At 48.4% G+C, this 15505-nt stretch overlaps 2 non-coding genes across 2 annotated transcripts; both read right to left on the bottom strand.

The window, feature by feature from the left end:
• Positions 1–9344: 9344 nt before the first annotated feature.
• TRNAM-CAU (transfer RNA methionine (anticodon CAU)) lies at positions 9345–9418 on the bottom strand. The gene has a single exon. It is a non-coding gene; the product is annotated as a tRNA-Met (tRNA).
• Positions 9419–11292: 1874 nt separating this feature from the next.
• On the bottom strand, positions 11293–11366 carry TRNAM-CAU (transfer RNA methionine (anticodon CAU)). The gene has a single exon. It is a non-coding gene; the product is annotated as a tRNA-Met (tRNA).
• Positions 11367–15505: the final 4139 nt, after the last annotated feature.

The following is a 15505-nucleotide window of genomic DNA, read 5'->3' as shown; positions in this document are numbered from 1 at the left end:
TGCTCCTCCTTCCAAAGTCTCCAGGCGATAGGCTCCGTTCTCTAATGTCTCCACCACTCTGTATGGGCCTGTCCACTTTGGGGATAACTTGTTCTGCATGTCATTCTGATGCGCCTTTCTCATCACCAGATCACCTTCCTGGAAACGCCTGGGCCTCACTTTAGAGTTGTGCCTCCGCTCCACTCTTCTCTTCACAGCTTCAGCACTGACTCTGACCTCTTCCCGCACTTCGTCTAGCAGATCCAGATTCACCTTACGCTCTTCATTGGACTCTTCAGCAACGAAGTTCAAGAATCTGGGGGAGCTCTCCTGTATTTCCACAGGAATCATGGCGTCTGTCCCATAGACAAGGCTGAAGGGTGTCTCATGGGTGCTGGACTGTGGGGTGGTGTGATAAGACCATACAATCCTGGGGACCTCCTCTGCCCAGCCTCCTTTGGCCTTGTCTAGTCTTCGCTTCAGCCCCCTGAGCAGCACTCGATTTGCTGACTCCACCTGCCCATTTGTTTGTGGGTGCTCCACTGAAGCGAAAACCTGTTGTATCTTTAACTCTTCACACATCTTTCTCAGCTGATGACTTGTGAACTGGGTGCCATTGTCGGAGACCAGCCTCTTGGGTATTCCGAAGCGGCAGACAATGTTCTTCCAGACGAAGTGTTCGACTTTCTGTGCGGTGATGTGTGCAACTGGCTCTGCCTCCACCCACTTGGTGAAATATTCAATGGCCACAATGAGGAACTTCATCTGCCTTGTCGCCAGGGGAAAGGGTCCTAGGATGTCAATCCCCCATGTATGGAACGGCCACGGGCTGTGGATGGACCTCAACTCCTCAGGGGGTGCCTTGTGCCAATCTGCATGCAGTTGACATTGTTTGCATCGCTGAGCAAACCTTATGCAATCTTCCTTTAGTTTTGGCCAGTAGTACCCCGCGCGGAGTACTCTACTTGCCAAAGCGCGACCACCTACATGGCTTCCGCACACCCCCTCGTGCAGCTTAGACATTAGTCTGGTGCATTGCTCGCCGTGTACACAGATCTGCACAGGGTGAGAAAATCCGAATCTAAATAGGCTTCCATCTATAAGAGTAAACTTACTTGAACCCCTCTTTATTCTTTTTGCCTCTGCCAGATCGAGCGGGAGTACACCATCTTCTAAGTATAGCTGGTATGGCGTCATCCAGGTGTCGGGTTCCTTCTCCGCATGAACCCCCATCGACTCATCGGTCTTTGAGGGTCGCGATCTCACCCTCGGTGCTCTTAGCGTTTCTTGGGTCAACGACCGATGACCGATCGTTAGACGCTCCATTGACTTGCATACATGAAGCACCTGGTTGTCTGATACGAACGCGCGCGGCACCTTCAGGGTCTCCTGAATGACGGTCCTCTGCTTCCCCCCCTTGCCTGAGCTGGCCAGCTTGGCAAGCAGGTCTGCTCGGGCATTCTGCTCTCTTGGCACGTGCACTAACTCAAACTCGGCGAAGGACGTCTTCAGGAGCTGCACATACCCCAGGTAGGCTGCCATCTGGGGATCTTTTGCTTGGAACTCCCCCGTAACCTGCCCAGTGACCAGTAACGAATCGCTCTTGGCCAGCAGATTTCTTGTTCCCATTTCCCTTGCTAGCAACATTCCTGCGATCAGGGCCTCATACTCCGCCTGATTGTTGCTAGCTTTGAAGGCAAAACGGAGGGACTGCTCGATCAGTACCCCGTTTGGTCCTTCCAGGATGACTCCAGCGCCGCTTCCCTGCTGATTAGAGGAGCCATCCACCGATAACACCCATCGGAAATCTAGCCCTTCTGCAGGTGTCGCGATTGATGATAGCTCGACTACAAAGTCCGCGAACACCTGCCCCTTGATCGGTCCTCGGGGCTCGTACTGAATGTCAAATTCTGACAATTCTACTGCCCATTTGACCATCCTTCCTGCCACATCAGGTTTCTTCAATACATTCTGGATAGGCAGATCAGTCATCACCACCACTGTGAAGCTGTGGAAATAATGCCTGAGTCTTCTGGCTGAGAATACCACCGCCAGAGCGCCTTCTCGAGGGCCTGGTACCTTGTTTCAGGGCCTTGCAGCACCTTACTTACGAAGTAAACAGACCTCTGGGCCTGGTCCTGCTCTTGCACCAGGACTGAACTGACTGCCCTCTCCGTAACAGCAAAGTATAGACGAAGAGGGATGCCTACCTGGGGCTTTCGCAAGACTGGTGGGCTTGCCAGATACCCCTTCAACTTAATGAAGGCCTCCTCGCACTCCTGTGTCCAGAGAAATCTGCTGTTGCGCTTGAGACACTGGAAGTATGGGTGACCTTTCTCCCCTCCAGCGGACATAAACCGGGACAAGGCTGCCAAGCGACCGGTGAGCTGCTGCACTTCCTTTACCGTCGTTGGGCTCCTCATTGCCACGATTGCTGCGCACTTCTCCGGGTTAGCTTCAATTCCCCACTCTGTTAAGAGGAAACCCAAGAACTTCCCAGCCTCCACACCGAATATGCATTTCTCAGGGTTGAGCTTCAGCCTGTACTTGGCAATGGTGGTGAATAGCTCTTCCAGATCAGCTGCATGATGCTTCTTCTCTTGGGATGTAACCACCATGTCATCTACATAGGCGTGTACGTTCCTTCCCAGCATGGGCGAGAGCACCCTATCCATGAGCCTCTGGTAGGTAGCCCCCGCATTCTTCAACCCAAATGGCATGACCTTGTAGCAATAGCAAGACCGTTCCGTCATAAACGCGGTCTTGCATTCGTCCATTGGGTGCATCCTGATCTGGTTATACCCTGAGAAAGCGTCCAAGAAGCTGAGTAGCTTTCCCCCCGAGGCGCTATCAACTAGAGCATCTATACTGGGTAGGGGGTAAGAATCCTTGGGGCACGCCTTGTTGAGGTCAGTGAAGTCCACGCACATTCTCCACTTGCCGCTTGCCTTCTGCACCAGTACCACATTCGCTGGCCACTCGGGGTACTGGATTTCTCTGATATGCCCTGCGACAAGGAGCTTCTGCGCTTCGTCGTGGATCACCTTCCTCTTCTCCTCGTTGAATTTCCTTCTCCTCTGTCGCACCGGTCGAACCATGGGGTCCATCGATAGACGATGGCAGAGGAAATCGGGGTCGATTCCTGGCATGTCGGATGCTGACCATGCAAAGGCATTCATGTGCTTCTCAATCACACCCATGATCAGCCTTCGCTCTTCTTCAATGAGGGATCCCCCCAACTTGAATTTTCTTCCCCTGATGTCCACTTCGACCCACCCTTCAGCTGGGTGGGGCCTTCTCTCACTGGCAATGACCGCTCTCGCGATCCCTAACTCGCGAGGAGTGATCGTGCCTTCCTCTTCTTCCTCAACTTGGGCCACCTGGGAGCCCCCCACCGCAGCGTTCTCCATCCTCTGAGCGCCTTGTGTCTCCCTGACCGCCAATCGCTCTTCGCGCACGCCTGGTGGTGGTTTTGTGGTGACATGGCACACACTTCTTTTTTGCTTCAAGCTGTTTTCATAACAGCGTCTTGCCTCAGCCTGATCCGACTTGATGGTTATCACGGTCCCTTCCATCGACGGCAGCTACAACTTCATGTGCCTTGTCGATGGTATTGCGCCCAGTCTATTGAGTGTTGGCCTCCCCAACAGGACATTGTACGCAGAAGGGGCATTCACCACCAGGTACTTTATCTTTTCCGTGCGGGCTGTCGTTCCGTCAGTGAACGTTGTCCTCAGCTCGATGTATCCCCGCACTTCTACCTGATCCCCTGCAAAACCGTAGAGACAACCAGTATACGGCCTTAACTGATCAGGGGACAACTATAGCTTGTTGAATGTTGGCCAGAACATGACATCCGCCGAACTTCCTTGATCTACGAGTACTCTATGCACCCGTCTTCCTGCTGTGATGAGAGAAATGACCACAGGGTCGTTGTCGTGCGGGACAACGTCTCGTAGGTCAGCTTTCCTGAAGATAATGTCCACCTCAGGGTAATGACTCTCATTCACTGCATCTACCGCCATCACAGATCGAGTGTATCTCCTTCTTTGTGAAGCTGTGCATCCCCCACCAGAGAAGCCTCCAGCGATCGTCTGCACTTCCCCATGCACAGGGACTTCGTGCTGTTGCTCTCCAGTTTGGGATCCTGACGCGCGATCACCCTGTGGCTCACGCAGGTAATCTGCCAGAAAACCAGACTTCACCAACCCTGCCAGTTGGTGTCCCAGCGCCAAACAGGAATGAAGTGTATGGCCAAAGGCCTGATGAAACTCACACCATTCATCCTTCTTCCTTCCAAGTACCTTATCTGTCTTCTCTGGTACTCGTAGTCTTGCTGCTACGGCAGGAAGGGCGATGAGATCCGCCAATCCCACCATGAAGTTGTATCTTGGGGGTGCGTTATTCTCCCTTGCACGCCCCTTGCTCTGGTCTTTGCCTGGTGCATAGGGACGAGGTTTTTCCCGCACCTTCTTCCCCTCTTTGGCCTCATGCACCCTTGCTTGCTGTGGCTTTCCTTGCCCTCCACGCGGTCTGGGTGGTGCAACACTTCCCCTCTTCTCAGAAACCTCTGTTTCTGCCACTATGTGCGCTACCGCACGTCGTCGAATCTCTGCAAAGGTGCTGGGATGGCTCCTGATGAGAGACTCGCTGAAAGGGCCAGGCAGCACTCCCTTCTTAAACGCGTGCACCAGCATATCTTCATCTTTGCTGGGCAGTCTAACCACTTGTGCCCCAAAGCGGTTGAGGTAGTCCTTCAGCGACTCACCTTGGTACTGGCGCACGTCGAACAGATCGTAGGACACCACTGCGGGTGCCTTGTTGACGATGTATTGTTTAGTGAAGAGCTTCGAGAACTGAGAGAAAGACGTGATATGCCCTTCTGGTAAACTCACGAACCACTCCATGGCGATTCCGCTCAGTGTGCTCATGAACATCTTGCAGTACACAGTGTCTGAGCCCCCAGACAGCATCATTTGGGTGTGGAATGCCGTCAGATGCGCCTCCGGGTCTTCTACCCCTTTGAACGACGCTTTTACCCCCACCAGGTTGGGAGGCACCATGGTTCCCATGATCTCAGGGGAGAATGGCATGGGAAATGCCCTTGGAGGTGAGGGTTGCCTAGACACCCTTTCGTCAACAACGTGCTCCCTCTGCGCCTGCAGCGTCCTTCTCAACTCTTCGTTGACACGATTCAGCTCATCGTTCCTGCTTTGCGACGCGGCCAACTCCGTCTGCATCCTTTCTTGTTCAACTTTCGACGCTGCAGCGTTGTCCTGCAGCGTGCGCACCATTTCCAGGACCTGCGCCATTGTCACAGCTCCTTCGTCAGCGGATGGCGCAGGTGATGGTTGTCTGTTTCTAGGCATCCTTCTCTATCAAAGAAACTGATTAAACTCTGGTAAGCTTTAAAACTGTGGTATATATGGGACAATGATTCACTCGGGCCCCACGGTGGGCGCCAAATGATCCCGCCGGCAACTTGAACGTGGAGGAATCGCTTCGTGGCACTCTCTGCCCTGTCTACACGACTGCCTCTCCTGCAGAATCACCCTTTCGAACTTTCTCTCAGAAACCTTCAAATGTGACCTGCAAAACACACAGACGGCGCCTCTAGTGGCCGTTTGCACTCCGACGATCAAGTTAGTCCAACAGAACCACCAGAAACTGGAAACTAGTAATGCGTGTGTGAGAAAAAACTTGCACTCTGTTTTTCGTCTCTCTCTTTTCTCCTCCCCCCACTCTCCCTCTTCTTCTCTCTTTTATCTCTCTTTCCCTGCTTCTGGGCATAACAGAATTCTGTTATACTTTTCTGGCATGTGTCAGAACCTTGTTATGCTTTTCAGAGAAAGCGTACCTTCAGAATCAGCAATGGGGAGCGAGAGAGTCTGCGCATGTCTGCGCTTGGCTGCGCCTGTCTGTACCTTTAGTGGTACGGAGTGCTCTTTTGTCTGGACCGCACCCCTCTCAGATGATGACACGTGGAGGCCTGCAACCCACATCTAACCACACACGTGTCACTTACTGGAAGGGCTCTAGCGCTTCTCTTTGTGGGCCTAAGTTACGCCCTCGCGGAGTAACGTAGGATGTTTCTCTTATCTGGGCAGATCGCATACTCTTGGGAGAACGTCGGGTGTGGCTGGTCTAGGCACACTCACCAAACGTTGCTCTCTGCGTATACAGCTTACCCTTCACGATGCCATGCACGTAATGGGTTGAGGGAATCACCAACCACTGGCTGGTTTACTAGTTCCCTCAGGCCACTCTCGTGCACTGGCTGGTTTACTAGTTCCCTCAGCGAGGTCCATGCGTAACGCTCTCGCTGGGAACCTCATTCCCAGTTTAACTGCGTGTAACACGAGACCCCGATGACAATACACCGATGACTAATCAGTGTTTATCTGTTTCTCGCGTTCTGCCTTCAGGCGTTAGTCTGAGAACTGATCTGTTGGTGGCCACTTGGCTACTGACCACCGATCACCATCCCGGATGATCTGTCCCCCGACCTCTCTACCGCCTGATCTGTTGGTGGTCACTTGGTTACTGACCACCGATCACCTCTCTTGGCGATCGTCCCCCTAACCTCTCTGCCACCTGGTCCACGTGTCACCTTGCGAGTGGTCCACGTGGTTCTCTGATGCTGACGTCATCGACTACCGATGACCGATCGGATCAATTATTATTCATTATTTCATGAATTTCATGAATTCTAAAAGAAATGAGTTGAACTTCATTTTCCTAATAATTCAATTTTGTAATATTTATTGATTTATGCATTCCTCTTTCAAAATGGATGTTAAAATGAACGTTAACGACGAGATCTATTATCATTTTTCGCATGTCCTCGGAAGTTTAGAGTAGGTGAAAATTCTCCTAATTTATGGCCTACCATACGATCTGTTATATAAATAGGTAAATGTTCTTTTCCATTATGGATAGCAATAATATGGCCAATCATTGTAGGTATAATGGTAGATGCTCTGGACCAAGTTAATATTATATCTTTTTCCGCTTTTGTGTTAAGCTTATTTATTTTTCTTAATAAATGATTCGCTACAAAAGGATTTTTTTTTAGTGAACGCGTCACAGTTAATTACTCCTTTTTCTTGTAAAGACGAAGAAACAATTTCTATTTTCTCTACTATTTAGTACGACGACGAAGAATCAAATTATCACTATATTTCTTCCTTTTTCTACTTCTTCTTCCAAGTGCAGGAAAACCCCAAGGAGTTGCGGGTTTTTTTCTACCAATTGGGGCCCTCCCTTCACCACCCCCATGCGGATGGTCTACAGGGTTCATAACTACTCCTCTTACTATAGGACGTTTACCTAGCCAACATTTAGATCCGGCTCTACCTAAATTTTTCTGGTTTACCCCAACATTTCCCACTTGTCCAACTGTTGCCGAGCAGTTTTTGGATATCAAACGGACCTCCCCAGAAGGTAATTTTAATGTGGCCGATTTCCCCTCTTTTGCAATTAGTTTCACTACAGCACCAGCTACTCTAGCTAATTGTCCACCCTTTCCGAGTGTGATTTCTATGTTATGTATGGCCGTGCCTAAGGGCATATCGGTTGAAGTAGATTCTTCTTTTTGATCAATAAAAACCTCTTCCCAAACTTTACAAGCTTCTTACAAAGCATACGGCTTTCTGGATGTAGATGATGATATCTATACAGATGGATCTTCTATATATCGCACAATGAAGTACCGCACGAGTGGGTATATAGGAATCCAAATCTGCCGCTCATGTTATGATCTTCTACATCCTAGGTCTTCCCGTTCCTTCATCTGGCTTATGTTCTTCATGTAGCATTCAGACTGAATGACTCTATGAAATTACGTCGCTACTTCCACATGGTACGGGTAACGTAGGAGACATCTCTCTTTTTCCCAGGGGGAATCCTTAGAATTACCACAGCTTAGCTTTCAATTCGCCTCTGACCATCAAATGAAATGTGAATAACCCGCCCTCCCCTGTTTGAAACAAAGGGTGCTTCCGGTTCTGTCGGTGCTTGAAACAATTTTGTCTTCTCCATATTACTATATCTCGAGAGTCAATAATTTGATATGAGGAACTACTGAACTCAATCACTTGCTGCCGTTACTCTTCAGTTTTCTGTTGAGGTCTATCCTGTAGAGGTACTCCAATTGGATCAGTGATCGATTTCTAGGTTTCGCCGTAAACCTAGTTGGTTACTTCCAATTACGTAAATCAATAGTTCAAACCGCACTCAAAGGTAGGGCATTTCCCATTTTTATAGGAACTTCTGTACCAGAAACAATGGTATCTCCAATTATAGCCCCTCTGGGTGTAAAATATATTTTTTCTCACCATCCCCGTAGTGTATGAGACAAATGGATGCATTTCGATTAGGGTCATATTCTATGGTTACGATTCTACCATATATGTTTTTTTCATTCCGTCGAAAATCAATTTGACGGTATAGACGCTTATGACCCCTCTATGCCCTGCGGTAATTATTCCTCTGGCATTACGGCCTTTACCACAACGATGCTGTCCATAGATCAAATGATTTCGTGGATTGGATTTTACTTGACTGTCTACGGCTCCATTGCGTGTGCTTGGGGTAGAAGTTTTGTATAAATGTATCGCCATGCTATTAAGTATTTTGATTTAAGTTCTTTTCTTTTTAAGAGGTGGAATAGAATAACCCGGTTGAAGCGTAATGATTATACGTCTGTAATGCATTGTATGTCCCATAATAGGTCGTACTCTTCTACCCTTTACCGGGAGTCGATGACTATTCATAGCTATTACTTTGACATCAAAGAAGAGTTCAACCCAATGCTTTATTTCTGTCCTAGTTGATCCCGATTCGACATTAAAAGTATATTGATTTTTCCCCAATAACCGAATACTTTTGTCTGTAAATACTGCATATTTTATTCCATTCATAAATAGATTTTCTTCCCTATGAGTTCTAGTCTCAATTAAAATACTAGTTTTTACTGTTCATATGTTATGATTTGAATATACCACATCAATTCGTTATGTATGGATGATGAGATTCCATTGATACAGAGCCACTCGTTCTTTTTTCTCTGACAGATGGTCAGAACTTCATCTGGGTTCGAATCCTACTGATAGGTCTACTAGAGATCAGAAATTGTTGAAAAAAGAACAAAAGAAACATCTTGCTCTTTCCAGGCGATCAGAAAAGAAAGAAATAGTGAATTTATTCAAGATAATTATGTACTTACAAAATACCGTCTCAATTCATCCTATTTCATCCTATCGAGGATGTGATATGGTTCCAAAGGATGAATTGGACAGATCCAATAAGATTTCATTCTTGAACAAAAATCCGATAGACTTTTTGGAGGGAGGGTCCCATTGGCGTGCATCCAGTAGGAATTGAACCTACGAATTCGCCAATTATGAGTTGGGCGCTTTAACCATTCAGCCATGGATGCTTAGCGGGAATCCTCGTACATGGTGAATAACCAAATTCCAATTGAAGTGAAATCTTTCGGATAAATCAATGCAATTAGGAGGATTCGAAGAAAGGACATCAATTCAAATCCTGGATTTTCGAATTGAGAGAGATATTGAAAGAAATCAAGAATTCTCGCTATTTCTTAGATTCATGGACCCAATTCAATTCAGCGGGCTTTTTCATTCATATTTTTTTCCATCAAGAGAGTTTTATAAAACTCTTGGACTCCCGAATTTGGAGTATCCTACTTTCACGCAATTCACAGGGTTCAACAAGCAATCGATATTTCACGATCAAGTATGTAGTACTCTTTGTAGTAGCGGTCCTTATATATCGTATTAACAATCGAAAAATGGTCGAAAGAAAAAAATCCCTATTTGACAAGGCTTCTTCCTATACCTATGAATTCCATTGGACCCAAAAATGATACATTGGAAGAATCATCTGAGTCTTCCAATATCAATAGGTTGATTGTTCCACTCCTGTATCTTCCAAAAGGAAAAAAGATCTCTGAGAGTTCTTTCCTGGATCCGAAAGAGAGTACTCGGGTTCTCCCAATAACTAAAAAGTATATCATGCCTGAATTTAACTGGGGTTCGCGGTGGTGGAGGAACTGGATAGGAAAAAAGAGCTATTCTAGTTGTAAGATATCTAATGAAACCATCGCTGGAATTGAGATCTCATTCAAAGAGAAAGATATCAAATATCTGGAGTTCCTTTTTGTATATTATATGGATGATCCGATCCGTAAGGACCATGATTGGGAATTTTTTGATCGTCTTTCCCCGAGAAAGAGGCGAAACATAATCAACTTGAATTCGGGACAGCTATTCGAAATCTTAGTGAAAGACTGGATTTATTATCTGATGTTTGCTTTTCGTGAAAAAATACCAAAGGAAGTGGAGGGTTTCTTCAAACAACAAGGGACTGGTCAATTATTCAATCAAATGATATTGAGCATGTTTCGCATCTCTTCTTGAGAAACAAGCGGGCTATTACTTTGCAAAATTGTGCTCAATTTCATATGTGGCAATTCCGTCAAGATCTCTTCGTTAGTTGGGGGAAGAGTCCGCACGAATCGGATTTTTTGAGGAACATGTCACAAGAGAATTGGATTTGGTTAGACAATGTGTGGTTGGGAAACAAGGATCGGTTTTTTAGCAAGGTACGGAATGTATCATCAAATCTTCAATATGATTCCACGAGATCTAGTTTCATTCAAGTAACGGATTCTAGCCAATTGAAAGGATCTTCTGATCAATCCAAGGATTCTTTCGATTCCATTAGGAATGAGGATTCGAAATATCACACATTGATCAATCAAAGAGAGATTCAACAACTAAAAGAAAGATCGATTCTTTGTTGGGATCCTTCCTTTCTTCAAACGGAACGAACAGAGATAGAATCAGAGTGATTCCTTAAAAACCTTTCTGGATATTCCTCAATGTTCCGACTATTCATGGAACGTGAGAAGCAAATGAATAATCATCTGCTTCCGGAAGAAATCGAAGAATTTCTTGGGAATCCTGCAAGAGCCACTCGTTCTTTTTTCTCTGACAGATGGTCAGAACTTCATCTGGGTTCGAATCCTACTGATAGGTCTACTAGAGATCAGAAATTGTTGAAAAAAGAACAAAAGAAACATCTTGCTCTTTCCAGGCGATCGGAAAAGAAAGAAATAGTGAATTTATTCAAGATAATTATGTACTTACAAAATACCGTCTCAATTCATCCTATTTCATCCTATCGAGGATGTGATATGGTTCCAAAGGATGAATTGGACAGATCCAATAAGATTTCATTCTTGAACAAAAATCCGATAGACTTTTTGGAGGGAGGGTCCCATTGGCGTGCATCCAGTAGGAATTGAACCTACGAATTCGCCAATTATGAGTTGGGCGCTTTAACCATTCAGCCATGGATGCTTAGCGGGAATCCTCGTACATGGTGAATAACCAAATTCCAATTGAAGTGAAATCTTTCGGATAAATCAATGCAATTAGGAGGATTCGAAGAAAGGACATCAATTCAAATCCTGGATTTTCGAATTGAGAGAGATATTGAAAGAAATCAAGAATTCTCGTTATTTCTTAGTGTACCGCCCTGGTGGTCGGGTGTGATGACGTGGCATCCTCCTACAGTATAGGCGTATTGACAAGGCGCCAGGTTGGCAGAAGGGAAGGAAGTCGGGGGGCTCGTGTAGTCGCCAGTTGTTATGTTGGCGTGTTCCGATTTCCAGCTTACCAGAATCGGCGATCGCCAGGTTGAAGATGAAGTCGCCAGATGTAGATTCAGGCGACCTAGTCATTGGAGATCGCCAGAGCGAGCACATCGCCGAAGATGAAGGAGAAGCAGATTGTGAAGGCGGCCGGCGAGACCACAGGGAAGGTGTATGAAGGCCCCTAACTCGCTAGTTCCAGTAGAGATCGCACTCCTAAGTTAGCTATGCACTGGGCAGTACCATGCATAAGTAACTTAGCCAAAATGAGAGTAGAAGCAGCGCCAAGTCAGGGAGCCTCCAGATGATGGCACGTGTACAGTTGGATGTGAGCCACGTGTCCAAGTCTGTAACTGCCAGGAGAGAGAAAGCTACCAGGTATATAAGAGTTCTTAACAAACTTTCTGAGGTACGCACGTTCAGTTTATACACTTTACGCTTACAAGTGATAGAGCTGACTGTGAGAGAGGATTTGCACGGTTCTTGTTCTCTTAGTTTTTGGTGATACTGTCACTGACTTGAGCGTTGGAGTGCGATCGGCCGCAGCGGCGCCGCTCTGTTTCTTTGCAGGTTCTTGAGGTAGATCCCGGAGAGGAACGGAAGTAAGAAGCGGTGCGCACGTCGATCCTTTGACGAGGCGGTTTCCAGCGTTCCGGTCAACAGGCAGGATCATCAGGCGCCCACCGTGGGGCCGTGTAAAACTTGCTCCCATCCACAGCGTGAGTTCTTGGAAGTTTTTGAAGTTTTCTGCATGGTTGTGTGCTGGTGCAACCATCGTTCGCTGTTTGCTTAAGTTTCGTTCGGTGAATTTGCGTTTTGTGCCGTTCGTTTGGCTTTTCGATCGGTGGAGTAAGGTTTCCCGCTGTTTGCACGTGATCTGTTTGGTGGAGGTTCGAGTTCTTTCGCTTGTTTGGATTGTTCGCGGAGAAGCGGTGGTTTCTGGCGAAGCTGTGGTTTTCTTTGAAGGCTTACGGTGTTCTTGAGTTTTCTTGCGCAAGTTTCGCGCTTTTTTCTCCGATTGATCGCTGATTCGATCGAGGCTGAAGTGTTGTTCGCTGCATTCCTGTGATTCGCTGAAGTTAATGAGAAAAATGAGAAGCAATCGTTCCAGTCCCGTGGCGCCTGTCGCTGCTGAAGGCGACGCCGCCATGACCATGGCGCAGATGGCAGAGATGATGCGCTCGTTGCAGGCAACTGTGGAAGCCTCGCGCGTAGAGCAGGCGAGGATACATGAGGACCTGGTCGCCTCTCGCGCCAGAAACGAGGAGCTCAGCAAGGTGACTGAGGAGCTGCGTCGAGCTCTTCAGGAGCAACAAGGACGTTCTTTTGTTGAAGAGGCGGCGCCGTCGACGCCACCTCGTGTTTTCCTAATGCCTTTCGTTCAGGCGATTACCGACACGCCAATTCCCACGAGCGTGGTTCCGGTTAAGGCTGTCTTTACCGGCGTGGAGGATCCAGAGGCTCATCTGACCACGTTCCATACGCAGATGATGCTGTCGGGAGGGTCAGACGCCGTCTACTGCAAGATGTTCGTGAGTACGCTCCAGGGAACGGCGATGGAGTGGTTTGTGAGCCTGCCTAACGGCCACATAACCAATTTTCAACAGTTCTCGAAGATCTTCGTTGAGCAGTACATCGTGAATAAGGCACCGCCCAGGGTGTCTTATGATCTGTTTGATATAAGGCAGTACCAGGGAGAGTCCCTCAGAGACTACCTGAATCGCTTTGGGGCGCAGATGGTCAGATCGCCGGCCAAGGATGAGGAAATGCTGGTCTATGCATTCAAGAAGGGCGTGCAGCCAGGACCATTCTGCGAGGCCTTGATCAGGGCTCACCCCGCGACATTTGCTGAAGTCAGGCGACTTGCGGTGGCTCACATCGCCGACGAGAGTGAAGTCGCCGAGAAAAGAGGCAGCGTGGCTCCCGCCAGGCCACGCGCCCAGACCAGGATCCAGCCGCAGAGGGTGCTGGAAACGGCGGCGGCGGCCAGGAAAGACCAAAGGACTCGCCACCCTTACGATAAGAGAAACAAGGGAAGAAGCCAAGCACGCCAGCAACCAGCACGCCGGGAATACAATCGCCCGCCTAAGCACAAATTTGTCATGGGATTAGCGGATCTGATCGCCATTCCTAACATATCTGCTAGGTTGAAAGCGCCTGAGAAGGTGGGCGACAAGGTGCTGGGGTCAAAGCCGGACGCCTGGTGTGAGTTCCACCAGTGTTTTGGCCACACTTTGGACTCGTGTTTGTCTTTAGGATACCAGCTCGACGATCTGGTTAAGAGCGGGTTCCTAAATGACTATCTGCTGGACAGGAGGACGGGGGGAGCGTCGAGTTCCCAGCCAGTAGGTGGAGAAGCCCAGCAACACGAGATGCCTATCCACGGGGAGATCCACACCATTGCAGGGGGTTTCTCAGGTGGTGGATGCACCGCATCGCAGAGGAAAAAGTATGCGCGATCGGTGATGACAGTGGACATGTTTGAAGATCACTCGCCGGAAGTGGACATTACGTTCACAAAGCAGGATCTTCGGGACGTTGTGCCTCATGACAACGATCCCATAGTTATTTCATTGGTTACAGCGGGAAGGAAGGTCCACAGAGTTCTGGTGGACCAAGGAAGCTCGGCAGACGTGATGTTCTGGCCGACTTTCACGCAGCTGGAATTGCCCCTTGACCAGCTAAGGCCCTATGGAGGGTGCTTATATGGGTTCGCTGGTGACCAGGTGGAGGTCAGGGGGTACATTGAGCTGAGAACCACGTTTACAGATGAGGTTGGGTCGAGGACGGAGAAAATCAAGTACCTCATCGTAAACGCCCCCTCAGCGTATAACATCCTGTTGGGAAGGCCCACGCTTAACAGGATAGGCGCCATTCCGTCAACTCGGCACATGAAGGTAAAGTTATCGTCCATGGAAGGGGTGGTGATCACGATCAAGTCTGATCAGAAAGAAGCGAAAAGGTGCTATGAGAATAGCCTGAAAAACAAAAGATCAGTGAGTTATGTGAAGCCCAGACCGCCGGTAACAGAGGAGGCCGCCGGAAGGGATGTAGAGATGGCAGACGCTGAGCTAGGGGAGAGGAATGCTGGCCTAGAGGAGGAAGAGGCGCGGAATCGCCCCGAGGAAGCAAGGGAACAGGGAATCGCCAGGGCGGTGATCGCCAGAGAATCCAGGCCTAAACCTGTCGAGCAGTGGCTCGAAAAGGAGATCGGAGGAAAAATCTTCAAGCTAGGAAGATCTCTGGAGGTCGATCTCCAGGACCAGATCGCCAAGGTGATTGAGCGGCATCTGGACGCGTTTGCATGGTCCGCTTCGGACATGCCCGGGATTGATCCCGACTTCTTGTGCCATCATCTGGCGATGGACAACATGGTGAGACCGGTGCGACAAAGGAGAAGAAAGTTCAACGAGGAGAGGAGGCAGGCGATCAGGGACGAAACACAGAAACTCCTCGCTGCAGGCCACATCAGGGAAGTCCAGTACCCTGAATGGTTGGCAAATGTCGTGCTGGTGAAGAAGAGTAACGGGAAATGGCGCATGTGCGTCGATTTCACCGACCTGAACAAAGCTTGCCCGAAGGATTCGTATCCTTTACCAAGCATTGATGCCCTGGTTGATAGTGCTGCAGGGTGCAAGTTGCTGAGTTTCCTGGATGCCTTCTCAGGCTATAATCAGATCAAGATGCATCCCATGGATGAAGAGAAGATAGCCTTCATGACGGAGAGATCGTGTTATTGCTATAAGGTGATGCCGTTTGGGCTGAAGAACGCGGGGGCCACGTACCAGAGGCTGATGGATCGAGTACTTGCACCGATGCTGGGAAGGAACGTGCAAGCCTACGTCG

Source organism: Phaseolus vulgaris, chromosome 11 (assembly GCF_051622355.1).
Source record: "Phaseolus vulgaris cultivar YP4 chromosome 11, ASM5162235v1, whole genome shotgun sequence".
Taxonomy (NCBI): domain Eukaryota; kingdom Viridiplantae; phylum Streptophyta; class Magnoliopsida; order Fabales; family Fabaceae; genus Phaseolus; species Phaseolus vulgaris.
The sequence above is the reverse complement of the archived record's forward strand: the minus strand, read 5'-3'. Positions and strand labels throughout refer to the sequence as shown.